This window comes from Acomys minous, assembly GCF_964271855.1.
Source record: "Acomys minous genome assembly, chromosome: 2".
Classification (NCBI taxonomy): domain Eukaryota; kingdom Metazoa; phylum Chordata; class Mammalia; order Rodentia; family Muridae; genus Acomys; species Acomys minous.
In genome coordinates, this window is record NC_140484.1 from 98,616,246 (window position 1) to 98,636,560 (window position 20,315).

General features: G+C 37.4%; 1 protein-coding gene across 1 annotated transcript in view; it reads right to left on the reverse strand.

Moving 5' to 3' along the window:
• The window catches only part of LOC311592786 (uncharacterized protein), a 386,211-nt gene that overhangs the window by 273,723 nt on the left and 92,173 nt on the right, over positions 1-20,315 (reverse strand). Inside the window, exons 26-32 of the mRNA XM_084773587.1 lie at positions 17,622-17,689; positions 15,053-15,221; positions 14,627-14,743; positions 13,545-13,640; positions 12,111-12,214; positions 11,595-12,028; positions 1,546-1,664 (exon numbers count right to left, since the gene is read on the reverse strand). The gene's annotated coding sequence lies outside the window, so the exon portion shown is untranslated. The remainder of the gene's footprint in view (positions 1-1,545; positions 1,665-11,594; positions 12,029-12,110; positions 12,215-13,544; positions 13,641-14,626; positions 14,744-15,052; positions 15,222-17,621; positions 17,690-20,315) is intronic.

Sequence of the window (20,315 nt, forward strand, 5' to 3'; positions counted from 1 at the left end):
CATTCCATCAATCTCTGGTCCATTTTTATCCATGCAGGTAGGTTTATGTCCCCCTCGCTCCACTTGAAGTTCAGCTTGGTTGGAGGTTGCCACGTCAGTCTCCAAGTCCCCTGCGGCTAAGAGTCTCAGCTAGAGTTAGCCTCATATGCTCCCAGGAACCATCCCTGTAAAAGGTCTCCAGTTTGTCCCAGAGATACTTCTCCAAATTGGTTTCCTTTCTCTCCTTCCCAGGCCTCTCACCACCCACCCCAACAATCCCTACCTAAGTCATGGACACATAGGTAACTGATGAGCAGCTTGGTATTCATGTATTCCCCTGACAAATGGAGTGGGTGCTGCCTCTAACAATGACTCTGTCGCCTGCTTTTGGAGTACTTACCCTAACTTGGCTGCCTTCTCTGGCCTAATCAGGAGACAATAAATTTAGTCCTGATGCAACTTGATGTACCAGGATAGGTTAGTATGGGGTGTCCGTTATTTGAGGAAAAGGAGAGAACAGAAATCGTATAAGGTGGGAGTGTGGGACCAGGAGGAGAGGAGAAAGGTGGCTGTGATCAGGAAAAAGGAGAATAAAATAAAGTTCATATCAAACACAAAAAAAGAAGAGGACCCTCATATCAAGGCTGGATAAGGCAACATTTTTTTTTTAGAGAAATGGTCTTAAGAGCAGATAAATTTTCAGGAAAAGCCCCACTCCTTCAGTGAGCAGTCTTATAAGAACACCAAGCTGTAAGACCTAACATGTATGCAGGGCACATAGCTCAGTGCATACAGGTTCTGATTTCTGTGAGACCCTATGGGTCTTCTTAGTTAATTTATTTGGCAATGAGGTCATGATGTCCTCAAAATCTGTCCTATACAATCTTTCTTCCCCTCCAAGTTTACTGTACAAGTAAACAAAAATGATTTTCATATTTTTATGAACATGCGTTTAAGTATAAAAATCAAAATTCATAAACAAGATGTTTTAAGGTTTTTAGGAATGCAGTATTCACAAGCAATAGAGAAAGTTCTTGTGTTGGCAATCGACATAATCATATATGTTATTCTTTTGTCTTATTGATGAAAATTATTCTAAAATTTGTACAGAAGCACAATGAGCCTAGTATTAATAAAAACTATTCTAAAAACAAGAATAAAATCAGAACACTCCATGCACACTTCATTTTTCTTATAAATACATTCTTCTCTCAGAGGATATATTCTGACCACATGTTTCCCTTCTTCTATTCCTCCCAGTTTCCCCTAGCATCCTGTCTATCACAAATCTAGTCCCCTTCCATTTCCCTTCAGGAAAAGGCAGAGCTCCAAGAGACAACATCCAAACAGAGTAGGGCGGTGATAGGGCATTTAAAAGGCTGAAATGTTGTCCAAGTTGTGGGAGAACAGGCTGTTATATTTGTTGTCCAGGGTCTGAGAAAATTCTGTAGCTGGGAAGGGCAATGCAGGTTGAGCTGGGAGGAGCAGTGTAGGTCTCACTAACATATCTTCCCTAATTGCAACTGATATACTATATTAATAGAATAAACCACATTTGTGGATGACCTGGTTCATCAGAGAGGCTCATCTATAGCAGTAGCTGCTTCCTCTCCACCCAAAATGCGGCTGCTTGCTTGAGAGAGCCCAGGCTGTGCAAACCATCCAATCCTCCATAGACTTTTTCACTGAAAAAAGAAAAAAATCATTAAATTGTCATAAAAGTTGCCTAAATCTAGGAAAGTCTTGATTTTCTTTACCTATATTTCTTTATCATGAATGCCATCTGTGAAGTTATAAAAAGGCCTTAAACAAGAAGAGATCTAAAGCCATCAAGGAAGGAGGTATCCACCCAAACGGAAGTGTTCTTACAACCAAGGATCATCAGGATAGAAGATCCATAGATTATCATGCATATATTATTAATGAATTCTGTCACTAAATAATAATAGATTTTTACTTCTGAAGACATTCCAGCTCTTTAGACCAGACCAGACTTAGGAAGAAGTGACAGTGCCTAAACTGGAGGAGTAATTTCAGGAAGAATACGTAGGGATCTGTTTGAGTATCAGCATCACTTTTTTTAATAAAGCAAAAGCAATGAATGTACCTTTGACTATATTATGCATTTTCTGACTCCTAAAACTTTCTAAAACTCTTCATGCAGGTGTATATATTCTGGATCAACACCCTAAAGTAAATTGTTTAATGGAAAGTCAAATCAACATTTGAGATGCTCCAGTAAGCCTTCCTGTTCATACCACTCATGCAGAAGGCCACAGCAAATCTTACTTAGCCCTCATGAGATTGCCTAGAAACCTGATACCTTCCACCATAACACAAATGGGAAAAAAGCCTTTTTAGATAATGGTGTGCACATTAAAAAGAGATGTGACACTCCATGTGTAGAGATGCCTCTCTCGCCGATCTTATATAGCTCATAATCTTCAACAATGTCTATCCCATAATACTCTTACCTCACCCAGCTGTTACTATTAATGCATCATTCTATCATGTTTGATAATTTAAGAATTCCTTCTCTGGGATCTGTAACCAGTAATATATTTATATTTTTGCATATGTTTGTTGAAATGTCTCTCCTTTGTCTCTCTTGAGAGTCACTCTTGAACCTGAAAACTAGCCCTCCCAAAATTCTCAACTAGAAGTGAAATTTGAAAAGAATAAAACTAATGTAAGGCATACAATAGGGTTGAATAAATAAGATAAGAACCCTTGTGCATTTGCTTGTTTGTGTGTGTATGCATGCTGCAAAATAATATATAATAAAACTATTTAAGAATAGTTTATAATTTCAAGATGCAACTCAGACAAAGATGTGCCACTGCATTAAAATAAATACCACAACTACAATTCAAATAATGATGAGAGCAGAATATTAATTAACAGACATTAGATACTTAGCTAAATTTGTCATCCCTGACACCAAATATGCAGGCAAGATTTTAAAGACTAAACAGGTTATATTTTAGAAAAAAATATCATTTAGTGAAAAAGGCCATGAAAAATTATGTAATTAAGTAATAATATCAAGGCTAAAAATAAACTGTATTTGGTAGAAAAGTTCTTTCTATGGACATATGCACAACATTGTTACCTTAATTTATCTCAAATAAGAGAATGTTCCATCAGAGAAAAGTAGAAAATACACGTGCCACATCACTAATAATACAATCCTTTCAAGACAAACTGATTGGGAAAGTAGGATCAATGAGACTCCTGATAGCAACAAGATGGAGACAAAGGGAAATGCCATTATTACTGTCTCTGCTCTCAGATGACCATTGGATGCCAGGAAAGAAATTGTCAGCACAATCTCATCTCTAGAGCAGAAGCTATCACAAATTGATAAATCCAACCAAATGACAAGTTAGTGTTCTCCAATGAGGTATCACTTCATTTAAACAGCTTTCTTAATCACAGGGCACAGCAGTTTATGACAACCACAAAAATTACTCAATGGCACTTTTATGGTTACTTTTATCATAAGGCTTTCTTGGGCCTTTCTTTTAGCCCTGGGCTATATTTGATGCTGTCTGTTTCTGTGTAATTATGAGGTATCTGTGGTTATAAATATGTGTCTGTCCACTTACATGTGTTTCTTGTTCATTTTATTTTGTTACTGTCTTCTGTTAGTTTAATTATTATTTTACCCATATCTTATTTTCCCTATCTATATATCATTGATATTAATTTTATTATAATATACTGGATTATATTCTAAGAAGATCTACAGAAAGAAAGGGCATATTTTAGAGAGTACATAAGGGAAGAAGATATGGGGAGAGATGAGGGATGGAGCAACATAGCCAGAATATTTTGTATAAATTAAAATCACACAAAGACAGGGTGTCAACAAATTTATAAATTTATAAATTTCATGTTTCGGTGTGCTAGGTAAGAAATGTACTGAAATAGCAATTCTTCATATACTAGGTCCATGAAGAGAGTGCAAGGAGCAAGCAGGTCTCCCATTTCTGTGACATTCTAAATGCTGAAGTGAAACACCATTATACAGATATAGCCAGAAGCAAAGACTCAATAAGAATGATATATCTTAAAGTAGAAACATGAGCCTCAGATGCAGAAACAAATTTCTAATAGATGCAACATGTATAAAATCACACTATGTGTAACTGTAGAGAATTCCAACATCCCAACCCACAGTGATTATGCAAGATTACCATAGGCTCTCTCTGCTGCAGGTCTCAGCAGCAGTCTCCTTTTTCTGAGTAGCAGTTTTAGTCAAGCCCTGGCTACAGCCTGGAACCAGCTGAGAGCTGGACTCCAGCCAGGGCCAGACTGGCAAATATCCTGGGTACATGAACTTATATTAGTTATGGTTGCCTCTGGTTGGCTGAATGTGTACATGCAAATAGGTGATAATACATTTAGGGCCAATGCAGAGAGTGATCTCAAACCTAGCCATGGATACCAAAAGCCTGCTGTAACCTAGGAGATTCCAGCAGAGCTGCTATTTCATCTATCAATCCCCTCCTTGTATGTTGCTGCAGAAGCAAGGAAAGTGAAAGGATGGAGACAGGAAAAATATGATTCCTCCAAATCACAAGTAGAAAAAAAGAACAACCAGTGGTAAACTGGGCATGGTGGAGCATGCCTTTAACCCAAGCACTCAGGATGCAGAGGCTGGTGGATTGCGGAATAGGTCCAGGACAACCAAGGCTACACAGAGAAATCCTGTTTAGAAAAATAAAACAAAAACAACCAGCAGTACTGAGTCAGAGCATGTATCTGGTTGCTTGGACCAACATCCTGACTGTTTACTAGAAAGGCTTGAATGGTTTGAGCCCCTCTTTTCATAGCTTTTTGTAAGGTACCTCTATTTACTTCCACAACTATTGTGATTAATTTTTTTCTCTACTGGAGTACTCTTGAAAAACTGTTTGGATTAAAGATATAAGTGGTGGGTTAATTCTGGTTAATCCATATACACAGGGAGCATTGAATGGTTTCAGGTGCCATAGTATAAAGAAAAATTTAAGAGTTATTTTGGAAAAGAAATATTAAAACGTATCTATATTTTCATCATTGTGTTAGTAGTGTGTGTGTGCGTATGTGTGTGTGTGTGTGTGTGTGTGTGTGTGTGTGTGTTTGTATACACATGCTCCTGCATACATCTGCAGATTTTATGTGGGGAGTGAATACATGTGTGCATTCTAATGACATTAGAAAACTGTAATTTAACATAAACATATATTGTATGTTTGTAAAAACCCACCATCCATACCGTAATCTAAATTTCTTCCCCTTTCCATTCTAAAATATTAATAAATCTCTCTTCTCTCTTTCCCTCTGTCCTTGTCTCTCTTTGTCTCTCTGTGTCTCTGTCTCTGTTTCTCTCTGTCTCTGTCTCTCTCTGTCTCTCTCTGTCTCTCTCTGTCTCTCTCTGTCTCTGTCTGTCTCTCTCTCTCTGTCTGTCTCTCTGTCTGTCTCTCTCTCTGTCTCTGTCTCTCTCTGTCTCTCTCTGTCTCTCTCTCTCTCTCTCTCTCTCTGTCTCTCTCTCTCTCTCTCTCTCTGTGTGTGTGTGTGTGTGTGTGTGTGTGTGTGTGTGTGTGTGTAATGGCATGTTTATGTATGTACAGATATGCTTTAATATATACCCGACCCTATGCTAAGGAGAACCTAGAGTTAAGAAAATTATCTTTGGCCATATCTAGAAGTTTTTTCTCCAACCATAGGACGATTATGTATTCTGTTTCTATTCTTGTGATAGGACCCCTTGATACTACACGTAAATGAGGGAATGTGCCACCTCATGTTTATTAAAATATCCTGGCACTTCTAGTCCCAGGGAAGTATATACATTCACCTACACATCTTTTCCCAACTACTCATGCATAAATAAAGGGTCACTAGTGTGCTCAATCTTGAGCTAGCCATCCCTCCACTATGAGCATCTGAGACTCGATTTATTAGGGGGAAGCACCATTGCTGTATTCCTGGTGGTCTGGCAGTGATGGCAGAACTGACACAGTAGCCACTGGAGCGTGGTCCTTGCCCCTGCTGTCTTGGTGCTGACTGCCTATGAATCCACTGCCTAGGCCTGGGTCTCAATAGACCTGCATGCTGGCCAATTTTGTGCACCAACCTCCTTGTTCTACTGTGCTTAGTACAGCTACACAAAGAGCTGTAACTCTTTGGTATCAGCACAGACTTGTGGAGTTCCCAAATCTCCACTGCTAAATTGCAACACTTGGTGGAAAATTATTTCCACTTCCCCAAGTGACCCCAGGAGCGTTGCCTAGAACACAGGCCTTGACCTAAAACACTCTAGCCACTCCTGAGAGGAACTGGACATTTGATTATCAACGTCTGTCCCTTCTCTTCCAGAAGCAAGCAGAGCCTACACCAGTCCACCAGACAGGGAAGTCTGGCTGCCCATTGAAGGCTGAATGAGAATTAAGTTTTATATTTGGTTGACTCCTTACCAGAATGCTATATTACTGGATACACTGCAGATAACAGGATTACAAGACTTTTAGGTACATTTCATGATTTTACCAAACTTCCTCAAGTATCAGTATTTGCCTAAACTTAGCTCATACCAGGATACTTAAGGCTTAGTGCCTCAAAGCCACATGTGAGTTATTCATGACACTCTCATCAGTAAGGTAGACTTATAACATTATCAAGGAAAGAAATTAAGTGAAACTATGTAAACCTGGAAGCTACAAATATGTAATGTTGTCTTGGATGCTTAAAAATAATGTACAACTGTCAGTTATCCAAACTCATATAAATACTAACTGCATTTTAAATATTTATCCTTTTACCTACATACTAATGTAGCACACACCATCAGCAATATAGCTTCATTTGGCAACACATGGAAACCATTCCAGTAACCCATGAGTCAAAAATCAACTTAATGTGATATGTCCTATACCACATGACACATAAAAGAAAACATTCACCCAACACTCAAGCCTCAGAGATTATTGCAGCAGAAAGACTGTAGCATCTGTCTTCTATAGACGACATACGAACTGCACCCATGAGATCACAATAATAAGAATACCTAAAGAAGAAGAAAACAATAATACTTCAACTTGAAATATCAATGTAGGTGAAAGGAAACAAGTAAGTTCTTTATGCTAATTTTGGAGAATATCAAGGCGAGGAGATGGATAAATATTTTTCTAGGATCAGCCAAGTAAACTAAAATGGCAGAGTAAATTGAAGAGTTCAGCCCTAAATACACACACACACACACACACACACACACACACACACACACACTTCAATATATACATATATATGAGAGAAATTTAGAGCAGTTAATTTACAATAGAAAAGACATATTTGTACCATGAAATAAAGACTCTAATGTCAAAAATAGGTTATTTATTGTGACAATAATCAACAGGGTCTCCTAGTCGCCCCAACCATCACGGGCTACAGGCATGGCTATTCGAAAATTTGATGGAACATTTTCTAGATCTTTGTCTTCATCCCTCTGGAACCTTATATTTAAATGTGCATTAGGGCCTGTACCTTCTGATTTATCAGTAGCTACTATAAAAAAGGTGTCCTGCTCAGATTATTGTCTCTTGTTTATGTGATACTTTAGTAGTTGTAACCTTAAGCAATTCTTGATCTTGACTTGGCTAGAAAAACCCATGGTTCAAACATTTCTCGGGAGTGAATATTTCTTCTGACTCTTACATTTTGTAATTAATTCATAATCTATAAAAAACAAAGAAGCAAAAGTTCAGCAATTTACCACATGTCCAAAAGTTCTAGAGAATAGAGACTGATCTATTTTTGGCAGAGGAAATTAAAAATAAAAACAAATTTTTATGTCTAACCTGATGTAGATAACTTCATAAGATGGAATAAAGAATGGTCTGGGGTGAGTACTGTCATGGAACTCACAGATCATTATATTTTATCTTTAAATATATTTTGTTAATTTATTCATATTACATTTCAATTGTTTTCCCATCCCTTGTATCCTCCCTTTCCTCCATCCCTCCTATTTTCCCCTTACTCCACTCCCCTATGACTGTGACTGGTGACCCTGAACTTAAAATTATTTTCATTGCTCCTTGATAACTGTAATTTTCTACTATTATGAATTGCAATGTAAATATATGATATAGAGAATACATGACTTGTAATGTCTCTGAAAGGGTCATTGAGCCTGCAATAGGGTCTTGATTCACAGGATGAAAACTGCTGCTTTATATGCTACATAAATCATAAACTCAATCGTATATTTTTCTAAGGTATACCTAGAAACATACTTACATGGCCTAAGGTTTAACAGTATTTCCATAGGTGTAACAATTTACTGCATTATGCTATGTATGTAATTTGGGTTCCATTTTCTCTTTAATAACATGGTGTTGCACAATGTCTTCTTTTTAATTAAATTATTTATTCACTTTACATCTTTGTCATAGCCCCCATGTATCCTCTCCTCCCAGTCCCACTCTCCCTCACTCTCCAACCATGCCCTCTTTTCTATTTCCCAAATAAGGGAGGCCTGTCTTCGCATCCACCCCAGCTCATCAGGTCTCAACAGGATTGTGTCTTCTTTCTTGGTGGCTGTACAAGACAGTCAGTCCAGGGGGAAGCGATCAAAATCTGGCAGGAGAGTCCATGTCAGGGACAGCCCCCACTCCTCTTACTAGAGGACCCACATGAAGCTTGAGCAGCTCATCAGCTGCATATGTGTAGGGGACTTAAATTCAATACATGCATGGGCCATGGTTGGTGCTTCAGTCTCAGCAAGACACTCTGGGCCCTGGTTGGTTGGCTCTGTTGGTCTTCTTGTGGAGCCCCTGTCACCTCCTTATCTCCTACCCCCTACTTTTCCACAAGACTCTTGGAAATTTTGTCTGTGAGTCAAAGAACCTTTTTGAACTGCTGCTAGGTGGAGTGTCTCAGAGTTATCAACAAAGGGCTCTTGAATGGCCAAGAAGCATTTAAAGAAAATCTCAATGTGCTCAGTCATAGGGAAATTCAAATAAAAAAGGCTCCATATTACACCAGTAAAAATGGCTAAGATGAAAAATCTCATGTGACATCGCATGCTGGAGAAAATGTGGAGAAAGAGGAATACTTCTCCATCATTGCTGGGAGTGCAAACTTGTACAACTATTATGGAACTGAATCTGGTGCTTTCTCAGAAAACTGAAAATAGCTCTACCTCAAGATCCAGCTATACTATTTCTGGGTTTATACCAATAGAAACTCCACCATACCACAAAGACATTTGCTAAACTGTGGCCATATCAACCTTATTCATAACAGCCAAAAATCTGAAAACAACCTAGATATCCCTCAGTTGAAAAATGTATTAAAAAAACCTGTGGTACTGTGGTACATTTACACAATGGAATAGTACTCAGCTATTAAAACCATGGAAAACATGAAATTATCAGGAAAATGGTATCATCCTGAGTGAGGTAACCCAGACCCAGAGGGGCACACATGGTATGTACTCAGTTATAAGTAGATTTTCACCATATAGTACAGGATAAACATATTACATTGCACAAGCTCAAAAAAGATAAGTAAGATCCTAGGGAAGATGATTAAGTCTCTATCAGAAGGGGAAACAGAAAAGTCAGTGGTTGAAGAGAGGAAGCAAGGTAGAAGAGAGAACTCAGAGAGAAATGAAGGTGGAGAACAGGCCTGGGGAGAGTGGGAACAAGAGTACAGAAGCCCTGTAGAGGCCAGAGAAATTGTGGCCAGGGGCATCTCTGTAACAAGCTGGAGACCTAATTCAGGGTAGGCTACTAAGAGGATATGAGGAGTCCCTATCAGAGACTCCTAGTACCTAAGGTCATAGAGAATGAAGAGGAAACTCTCTAACTTGATGTGTCTTCTAGTAGAGGGAGAGAAACACCAACATACCCACAAAAAATTGAGATAAAATTTATTTTGACTACAAAATGTTCAAGGGACAAAGGTATAACAGATAGAGCAGCAATTGATGTGCAACCAATGCCCGGAACAACCTGAGACCCATTTTATGGGAGAGTGTCATACCCTAACATTATTAATGACACTCTGCTATGCTTGCACACAGGAGTCTAGCTGAGTTGTCCTCTGGGAGGCTCCATCCAACAGTCCTTCACACACATACTGAGACTCACAGGTAAACATTGAGCAATGTTTAAGGAGTTTTTTGGAAAAGTAAGAGGAAGGAGAAGAGGGCCTAGAGGTAACGTGAGCTCACAAAAAGACCAACAGAGCCAACTAACTAGTACACAGAAGTGCTTCCTGATACTCATTAACCATGCATGGACTCGACGTAGGCCCCTGCAAAGCTCTTGCCAATGGGGAGTTCAGGGTACATTTTGGGCCTATAGTTAGGAGAGCAGGGGCTGTCTCTGAGGTAAACTATATTGGCATATTTTTTAAATAACTTCGCATTGGTCATACAGCCTTGCCAGACCATAGCAGAAAAGAAAATGCTCAGTTCTGATCCCACTTAATGAGCGGGGGTGAATGTGATGTGGGATTCCCCTTCTCTGAGGAATAGGGGACAGGGAGAGGAGGTAAGGTCAGACTGGAAGGTGATATGGACGGGGCTATGATCAGTATGTAAAGTGAATTTTAAAAAAAGAAATTTATGTCTCTGCTAATAAAGTTATTGGAAGGAAAAATATAGTCATGATTTCTTACTCCTTTAATTGTTGTTGTTCCTGCTGCCTCTGCTGCTGCTGCTGTTACTGCTGCTGCTGTTACTGCTGCTGCTGTTACTGTCATTTTAAGACAGGGTTTCTCTGTTTAGCCTTGCTACCCTGGATTTGCTTTGTAGACCAGGCTAGCCTGAAACTCACAGTGAACTTCCAGCCTCTTCCTCCCTGACCACTGAGGTTAAAGGCCTGTACCACCAAGTCTGGCTACAATTTTAATTCTTATAATTACAAACATTTAACAATGAATATAATACCAATGTTAAAGGATGGAAATTTAAGGTAATATAACCATTCTCCCTTTCAGATTCAAATCTGTAAAAGGATTTCTTATCTTGTCTACCATTTCCTTACACCTCCAGCCTCTGTGACCAGATAGTTTAGTCTTTCAATTAAGCTTAGTATGTTAGGGGTTAAGATGTTTTTAGATAAAGATAGATGTTTTAAGTTAATAGAGATGAGATATGATAGATATTGATCTCCATTCAGAAATTTGGACCCAACAAGATAGGAAAGCTGTTTACTTCAAATTTGCTAGATACAGAGAGCCAAATCACTATGAATGCAACATTTATATGATTCCTGATTGTTCTGTGTTTCTTCCTGCTGTATGTAGTTTGTTTTACCTATGTGTAATATATATGTACAATATATATAATATAAATGTATGTGTTAAAAATATAACATAATACAATATAAATGCATATGTTTAAAAAGAAACATAATAAAATATTTAAATAAAAGAAAAATGTCTTCATGAGCTCTGGCTTTAGGAAAGCTTTATGACATTTACTTTAGCAGTTATTCATAGAGAAGGACCCAGAGCAATGTGGCTGGGCTCATCACTACAATTGTCATCCTAGGGTGCATAAAAATCAGTCTAAACAAAACATAAAATCAAACTACTAAGCTTCACTACTTTATTACCTATGCATCAACTGTAGCTTCCTGTTTTCTGCCTTGTTTGATTTCCTGCCCTGACTTCATTTCATGATGCAATAAAATGAGGAAGTAGCAGATAAATAATCTCTTTCTTCCACAGGATTTTTCAGGTCATGATGTTTCACCACAGCTGTAGTACCTGTAAGTAAGAAAGAAATAAGTACCAGGAGTTGAGTATTCCTGCGTCAGAAATGACCATGATATTTTGGGAACATTGTGAAACAACTTTTGAAGTCTTTGTTTGAAAATTCATTGAGGCTTTTAACTCAGTGACCTACCTGCTCTATGAGCTTACAAGATGAGAATCTTGGGAGAACTGTAGGCAAAGGATGCCTTCCTGGATTGGGAGGTTTTATAGGGTAGCAAAAATTCTATAGGGCAGTTGTTACAATGAGTCTGTGTTGTCTGGACAGCTAGTGCTGAAAAATCAGCTGTGTTTACAAGAGTTTAGAAATACTAAAGTAAAATCTTTTCATTGTATTAGTTGTGCTTGGTGCTCACCTGTAGAATTTCCTGAAGTAGACAAAGGCAGTCATATCTCTGAGTTTGAGGCCAGACTATTCTATAGAGTTGTTCCAGGATAGCCAAGACTACACCAAGAAACCCTGTTTTGAAATAAAAGCATTCCTGGGACAATGAATACTGGACAGATGGGGCTGTAGAATCAGTGCTGATTAGGAAGAGACAAGCATCTATGTGATGAAGTCTTCTAGCAAGTGTTCCCTGAGCTTAGCACACAGAAGCTGTGTCTAGGGACAGCCAAGTGTGTATGTCATGCTGGCAACCAACCTTGGAAATAGACATGTCCCTCAGGATATTCTGAATTTGAAGACATGAAGGTGTGATGAATAGCCACTGGGAAATGAACCTGTGGCCCTCTCACTGGCACAATATTACCATGTACATGGTGGCTAGTTTACTTTCAACATGAATTTTGCTATAGGTATAGGGTGATTGTAATTGAAAAACATGTGTATATATGCATGTGTATATGAATTATACACAAATGGAAAAAATAATTTACCAACATTAGCCATGAATAACTAAGAAAAACTCCCAAGCCAATGAGAAGAAAACTCCTAAGTTTTGAGATGTTGGTAAATTCACTGAGTTCGTGTAAAGGGAGTCTGGGAGATTACCACAAGAGTGTAGTCTATTCCTATTGCATGTGGTTTGCTCCAAGAAGTGGTATGTAAATATCCATTATTGAAACCACTACATTTAGACATGGGTTTATGAGAAATTGAAATAGAACTACAGAAAATTCTAGTTCTTATGGACTAGATTTCAATTTCATAGCACAATAATGGCTGATGAAACCTGTTTAGAAGCCATCATTGTCCAAGCCAGTTATGATATGTCTACATGACAATGACAAGCACGGCAACATATCTCTAAAAGTACAATAGTGCTCTTATACATTTTCAATAACTAAGAGCCACCTAATTTAAACTAAGGCCTGCTTAACTGAGGTAAATGTTTCCCCATACTATAAACCATCAAACTTTATTTATTTATATATTAAGGAAATGAACTCTAAGACAAAAACATCAACAGATCAGATCATGTACAGAACTGAAAGCTGATGAATTTGAAAAGTAATACCTAAAAGGCTCAGTAGTTTCCTAAAAGATAATTAGGAGAAAATATAAGTGGATGCCATCCCACAGAAAATTTACTGGACATTAATCTCAGTCAAAATAGTGAATAAAAGGAACAGTAGGTCAATCTTCAGTCTGTTATTTATGGCAAGGAAGACAAACTAATTATGGCTAGAAAGGATATCATGTTATGGCTACAAAAATTGTCAGAAATATACAAAAATGTCCATATTCACAAACATAACTAACAAACATTAAATATACAAATTTTAATTTAATTTGTCTGGGAGAAGATAACAATGAAAAATGAAAGGCAGAAAGCTTCTCAATTTACCATACCACCAGGTAGGTGTGGGGTATCTGTCTTTAGTAAAAAGCTCTGCAGAAGACAGGCAAGAAACTCCTCAGAATCTTTGATCACCATGAGACCCTGCGTCAGTATCATAAGAGGAAAAACCAATGTGTTTAGGAATCAAGAATTAGAATTGTAAAATATGTACATTTTATTCTTTTATTTTTCTCTCATACATTACATCCTCACTGCAGTTTCCATTCCTCCACTCCTCTCCCTCAGATCTACCCCTCCTGTATTTCACTTCAAATAGGATCAGGCCTCCCAGGGATAGTAACCAAACATGGCATATCAAGTTGCAATAAGAAGAGGAAAAACCCATGAGTTACATAAGTGTCTGGATCTTAGGTCAGGCCCATGCATGCTTTTTTTTTTCTCAGTGCTCCAGTCTCTCTAAGCCCCCATGGGCATAGGTTAGTTGACTCTATTGATCTTGTGGAGTTCTTGTCCCAACCTGGGCCTTCTATCCTTACCCCCACTCTTCCAGAAGACATCCTGAGCTCTGCCTCATGTTTACCTTGAGTCTCAGTATGTTCTGAACTACTGCTTGGTGGAGCCTCTCACACAATAGTTATTCTAGACCCCTGTTGGCAAACATAGCTGAGAATCATGAATACTGTCAGGGGTTGACACTCTCCTATGGAATGGGTCTCAATTTGGTCCTGTCATTGGCTGGAATTTCCTTAATCTCTGCTCCAACTTTGTCTTTGCACATATTATTACAGGGTAAATTCTGAGCGGAAAGTTTTGTTGATTGATTGGTATCTCCTTCCGTCCACTGGAAGTCATGCTTGGCTAGGAGGTAGTGAATTCAGTCCCCATTTCCCCTGCTACTAGGAGTCTCAGCTAGAGTCACTACCATATAATCCCAGAAGCCTACCCTGTAGCATCTTTTAAGCTTGTCCCAGAGATGCTGTCCCTGCTCATTTTTCCTTCTCTCTCCCAGATCTCTCACCTCTCACATCCTCAACATCCACCCAGACCTCCTACACATATGTAACTGATGAGCAGCTTGGTCTTCATGTGGGTCCCCTAGCAAGTGTTTCTGACATGGATTTTGTTACCTGATTTTGGATCCCTTTCCCCTTGCTTGGCTGCCTTCTCTTGTCTCAGTGGAAAAGGCATCACTTAGTCCTCATACAATTTGATTTGCCTGGGTGGGTTGCAGTGTCTCCCCTACCCTGAAAAGGAAAGAAGGGAAAAGGTGGAGAGGTTGGAAGGGAAGGGCCAAGAGAAAAGGAGGGAGGGGCTGCAATCAGGATGTCAGGTGAATAAATAAATAAATTTAATATAAAATAAGTGAAACAATTTATCTGTAATATAGGTATAGACATAAAATATAAAGTTCGTGTTAAACACACAAAAATAGAAGAGTAACAGGAAAGGGTCTTAATAGCAGGTAAAGTAGTCTGACAAGCCCCACACCTACTGTGAACAGTCCAACAAGAACCCATAGCTACATAATCATAACATGTATGCCGAGGACCTACCTCAGTCCATAAAGGCTCAGTGATTGTTGCTTAAGTCTCTGTGAGCTGCTATGAGTCTTGCTTTGTGGATTTAATTGGCCATATTTTCATGATGTCCACAATCGTTCTGTCTTAAAAAATTGTTAGTCACCCTTTTCTGTAGGGTGCACCAAGATCCACCATTCTATAACTAAGCAAAAATAATTTTCATATTATTTTAATGATCTATATAAGTTTTAGTAGTTAGAAATACATAAACAAGAGGTTTTAACATTATTGTGAATGCAGTATTCACAAGCAATATAGAAATTGCTGCAGTGGCCATCCATGCACTCATATATGTGATTATTTTGTCCTAATGACCAATATATTTCTAACATTTGTACATAAGCAGAAGAAATCCAACATTAATGAATTATTCTGAATATAAGAGTAAGGTCAGAACAATCCATTCGTATTTCCTTATTTCTGTAAATAGATTATTTTCTCATTAAATACTTTCTGGCTACAAGATCCCCTCCTAATCCTCCCACCCCCCCTCACATCCTATAAATTACAAATGCACTCCCTTCCATGTATGTTTAAGGAAGAGCAGAACTCCCTGAGAAAGCAACCAAACACAACAAGACACAGTAAGACAAGGTAAAAGAAGTCACGTCAAACTAGACTAGGGAACCATATTTTAGCAAAAAGGGGAGGGCTAAGAGTAGGCCACAGAGTCAGAGACACACATTCTCCCACTGTTAGGAGTCCAACAATAATGCCAAGATAACAGCCATAACATACATATAGAGCACCTGCTGCAGAACTTTGAAGGTCTTATGCTTGCCACTTTAGTCTGAGATCCCATATCAGCTCAGATTATTTGCTTCCGTGAACCATGTTCTCTTGGTGTTCTCCATCCCCTGTGACTCCTACAATCATTGCTACTTGTATCCTTTGAGGTTCCCAGAACTCCATTGCAAGGACCCAGCAAACTTCCAATTTAGATTTGATCTCACATAATGTCTGACTGTGTATTTGTACCCTTTCCCATCCCCTGCTGGAGAAAGCCTCTCTGATGATTATTTGACAAGACACTTATCTTCTATCAAAATGTATAATAGTGTTACATGAGACACACAATTACAAACACACACACACAGAGACACATAAATGCACACTTTCATATAAATACAAAACTGTTAGAGATAATTTGAGGGCACAAAATTATCACTTACCAATTATCATTTAACTCATGTTGAAACTGCCAAAAGTCATGCAAGATAATTTTTTTCTCAAAAGTCCTAGTACAGGTAGATATCACAAAAACTTGGATTTTAAACTCATATGACAAACATAATAGATCTGTATTTACTTATTTATGAGTGTATGTGTGTGGGTGTTTGTGTGTGTGTGTGTATGTAATAATGAGTCCTTTAAAAAGTCATGAATTTGAAAGTAAACAAGGAAATATATAAGAATTTTAAGAGAAAAAAATAAAAGGAAGAGATGATGTGACTATATCATAATCTCATTTTTAAATATAATTACATAAAAAGCAAATAATATAACAAAATGTAGCTATAATCTCAAAAATAATGAAAATGTCATATATCATCCAAATTCATATCTGATGCATTATTAAAAATAGTTTTTATGTTGTAGAGCCATATAAATTATTGACGAAAGAGATTAAGGTCCTTTATGTCACCTCTGAGAGATGGAGTCAGACACTTGGGTGTGTTTACACAGGTTGAATGATGGATGGATGGATAGATGGATGGATGGATGGATGTGTGTGTGTGTAGATTGATAGATAGATAGATGAATAGATAATAGATTATACCAAACTCCTGTTTTGTGAACCAATGAATTTATTGAGGTGATTTATGTAATCTGGGCACCTACATCACGAAAAAAACTAACCCAGCAATGGTGATGGTTTTGGAAAGGTACAGAGTCAGAACTGCCTTGCTATGATTATTAACAGGAGCTCAGCTGAGTAGCCCTTTATACCACATTGATAATTCACCTTTTACATAAATGAGGTAACTTTAAGAAACCTTTTCAAACTAGTAATGTCATGAGATTCCTTAGTATATGTGTGAATGCAATGCTCCTAGTACAGGATATATCCTCTCTAGAAGAAATGCTTTAATTCACAGAAAATAGATTCACAAAAGAGAAAATTGCAAAAACCTAAGTGATATGAGGAAAAACCAGGGGAAAGAGTGAGCACATCCAAGGTACATCTATTCAGTTATTACTTACCTTGATCTCAGGTTGAGAATTAGGCAAGAGAATTGTGAGAGTGTCTGCCTTTTGGTATAATATAAGGATTTAACGAAATACCCATGAATAATCCAGTACACTATTCATAGGTCTGTACTGGTAGTATTTTTTAATATTAAAGGTTTTGTCAAAATATATTATTTAATCTTCTCATTTCCTGTATAACAATTTTAAATAGCTACTAACAAATTCTGAAACAATAATTTCTTACTACTTAAATTCCTATATAATTATAAACATAAATTAGTAAATATAGTAATGTGAGTAAATGAGAAAGGATATTAAAGGGAAAATACAATAACATATACTTTCTTACCATTTAGCTCAAATTCTATGAAAGGCTTTATTATCCTCTTTATCAAAATTCTTCCACATTGTAAACTTCTGTGGATACCAAATTTATTAATAATAAGCATTTTTGAGAAATTCTAAAGAAATGTTGAACCACCTTTGGGAATTTTCTTTCTAAGCTGTTCTATCTCCTTTGCTTTGCTATAATATACTCCTGTAATAATAATAGAGTCTCTGGAAGGGGTTGGTAGAACGTTTGTGAGCAAGTACTAGTGAAATGAAGATTCATTCTTGTCTTAGATACCATCCCTACTTATAAAGAGTACTTTATACCTTATTTATAAAAACTACTCTATCACTAGAGTAATAAAATATTGTTTTGTTATTTCTTTTTCATATGTATAACTATAATGGCCAACCTATAATCTGGAATGGCATGCTAAAACATTTTTTATTAAAATTCCATTCAATTATCAATATTGTGTTCAATCAAATCACCAATTAGAACTTTTACAGTCATTAGCAGACTCATAAGTAATATTTGAATGAAATAGTAAAACCAAAGGAAGAACAGTGCATTTACCACTGACTATTTCAAGGATTATGTCTCCTTCATTTCAAATCAAAATGTGTTAAAATAACCCCACTATAATTAATCTATTACATCTTCATGTATTCTTTCTCCTCTTTAGATAAATTGAGTCCATTTACTACTTCATGTGTGTGCATCAATGTGGGAAAATCTATTGCAAAATAAATAGAATCCTGAGGCAAAATGCCCGAAAGAATTATGACTCTCTAATCTCCAAGAAGGCAATTAAATTCAAAAAGATATGCAGGGGTGAGATTTCATGAAATCTTCATTCATCCATGGTGAGATATTATTTGGTTTGCTCTGGTACAAGTCTTGTGCATGTGGTCTTAATTGTTGTGACTTTATTTGTTCAGCTTTTCTATCACATTCAGCAAATACTGTTATAATGCAGATTTGTACCACTTCTGGCTTATTCGAGACATTGCTCTAATTAGACTGGAAATTTCTAAGTAGTATAGGCTAGCTAGATGACAAAACTCAGATATCAGACTGTCTCCCCCCCCCCCGCCAATAACTTTGCAATATTTGTCCATATCATTAGGCCTGGCTTTTCATATGCATACTCTAGAAATAAATCTCGGTTGTCCAGATCTGTAAGGCAAGCAAATTTATGACTGAGCTACCTCACCATACCAGCATATTTTAATATAAAAATTAAAAATAACACTGAAAGGACCACAATCCTGCTCGCTATGTAAATCTCCACAATATTTTTCTTTCCTTTGTGAGCATAACCAAGTTTCAATTTTAGTTTTCTGAATAGTATACTAAAATCTTAGTAAATAGAAAAATGTCTGTACTGTTCCCATGTTAACTGGAAACATACAATAGAACACGAGCAGCACAGATCACTCTCCCTCATATTACAGAACACAGGTGAACTAAGATTGTGTCAAACATTTTACCTCTCTTCATTCCACTTTCCACACAAGTCCATTGGAGGGTATGGTGGTGTATGCCTGTAATCCCAACACTTGAGGAGGCAGAGGCAAGCGGATCTCTGTGAGTACAAGGCCAATTTTATCTACAAAGTGAGTCCCCAACAACCAAGGCTACACAGAGAAACTCTATCTCAAAATAAGAGAATTTCTTACAATACAGAGGTGTTAGAAACAATATTCTATTTTATTGGGCTTTGTATTTGGTCTACTCCTTAACACCATTCTATGTTCATGTAATTGTTGTAGCTAACAGTGCTACAAAACTTCTAGATCAACTTCATGATTTTATTTAATTTGCTCAAGTGTTAGCATTCCACAAATTGTAGCCCTATCCTGGATATTAGTAGCTTGGCGGCATAGAGCCATATCCAAATTTCTCTTTATATTTCTAGTTAATTTCTACCATGGAAATTAAGAGGAATTCTGTCTGATAATGTAAACCAAGACAACTACTCATGACTGGCAAGGTCATAAACCCTTATGGAAAATACGCTTCTGGTAATTTCCTTTCCTTTCCATTTGTTTGTTTGTTTGTTTGTTTGTTTTATATGAGTGCTTTATCTGCAGAAGAGGGCATCAAATCACATTACAGATGGCTGTGAGCCACCATGTGGTTGCTGAGACTTGAACTTAGGACTTCTGGAAGATCAGGTTGTGCTATTAACCACTGAGCCTTGAATTCTACCAGTATAATTTCTAACATTTTAAATAGCTATCTTTAGAAATATTGAAGAGTGTAACTTTCACCATTGGCAAGAATGCATCATTTTTGGAATAGACAAAAATCATTTTAGAAATCCACAACTGCTCAAAATAGGGAAAACAATGTGATGTGACCAGTTTTAACTGATAAGTAAAAAATAATAATTCTGAACCCAAGACTCAGAGAATGTTGCTAAAAGAAGTCAGAAATATTGAAACATGCAGAGGAACACAATTCCATGCAGAGAAATTATCTTCTACAAATGACTGTGAAACTAATCTCATGAAATACCAACAGGAGGGATACCTAAGGAAGGTTGATATAATCATCACATGAGTACACATACTAGTGTGTATTGGAAAAGTATAAGGCATAACACTTAAGAACTACAGGCAAGTAATGACTTCTAAGAGGGGAAATATCGGTATCTCCAGGCTACTTTAGGTCAACTGATGCCAGTGACCATGTGGGACCCTTTGG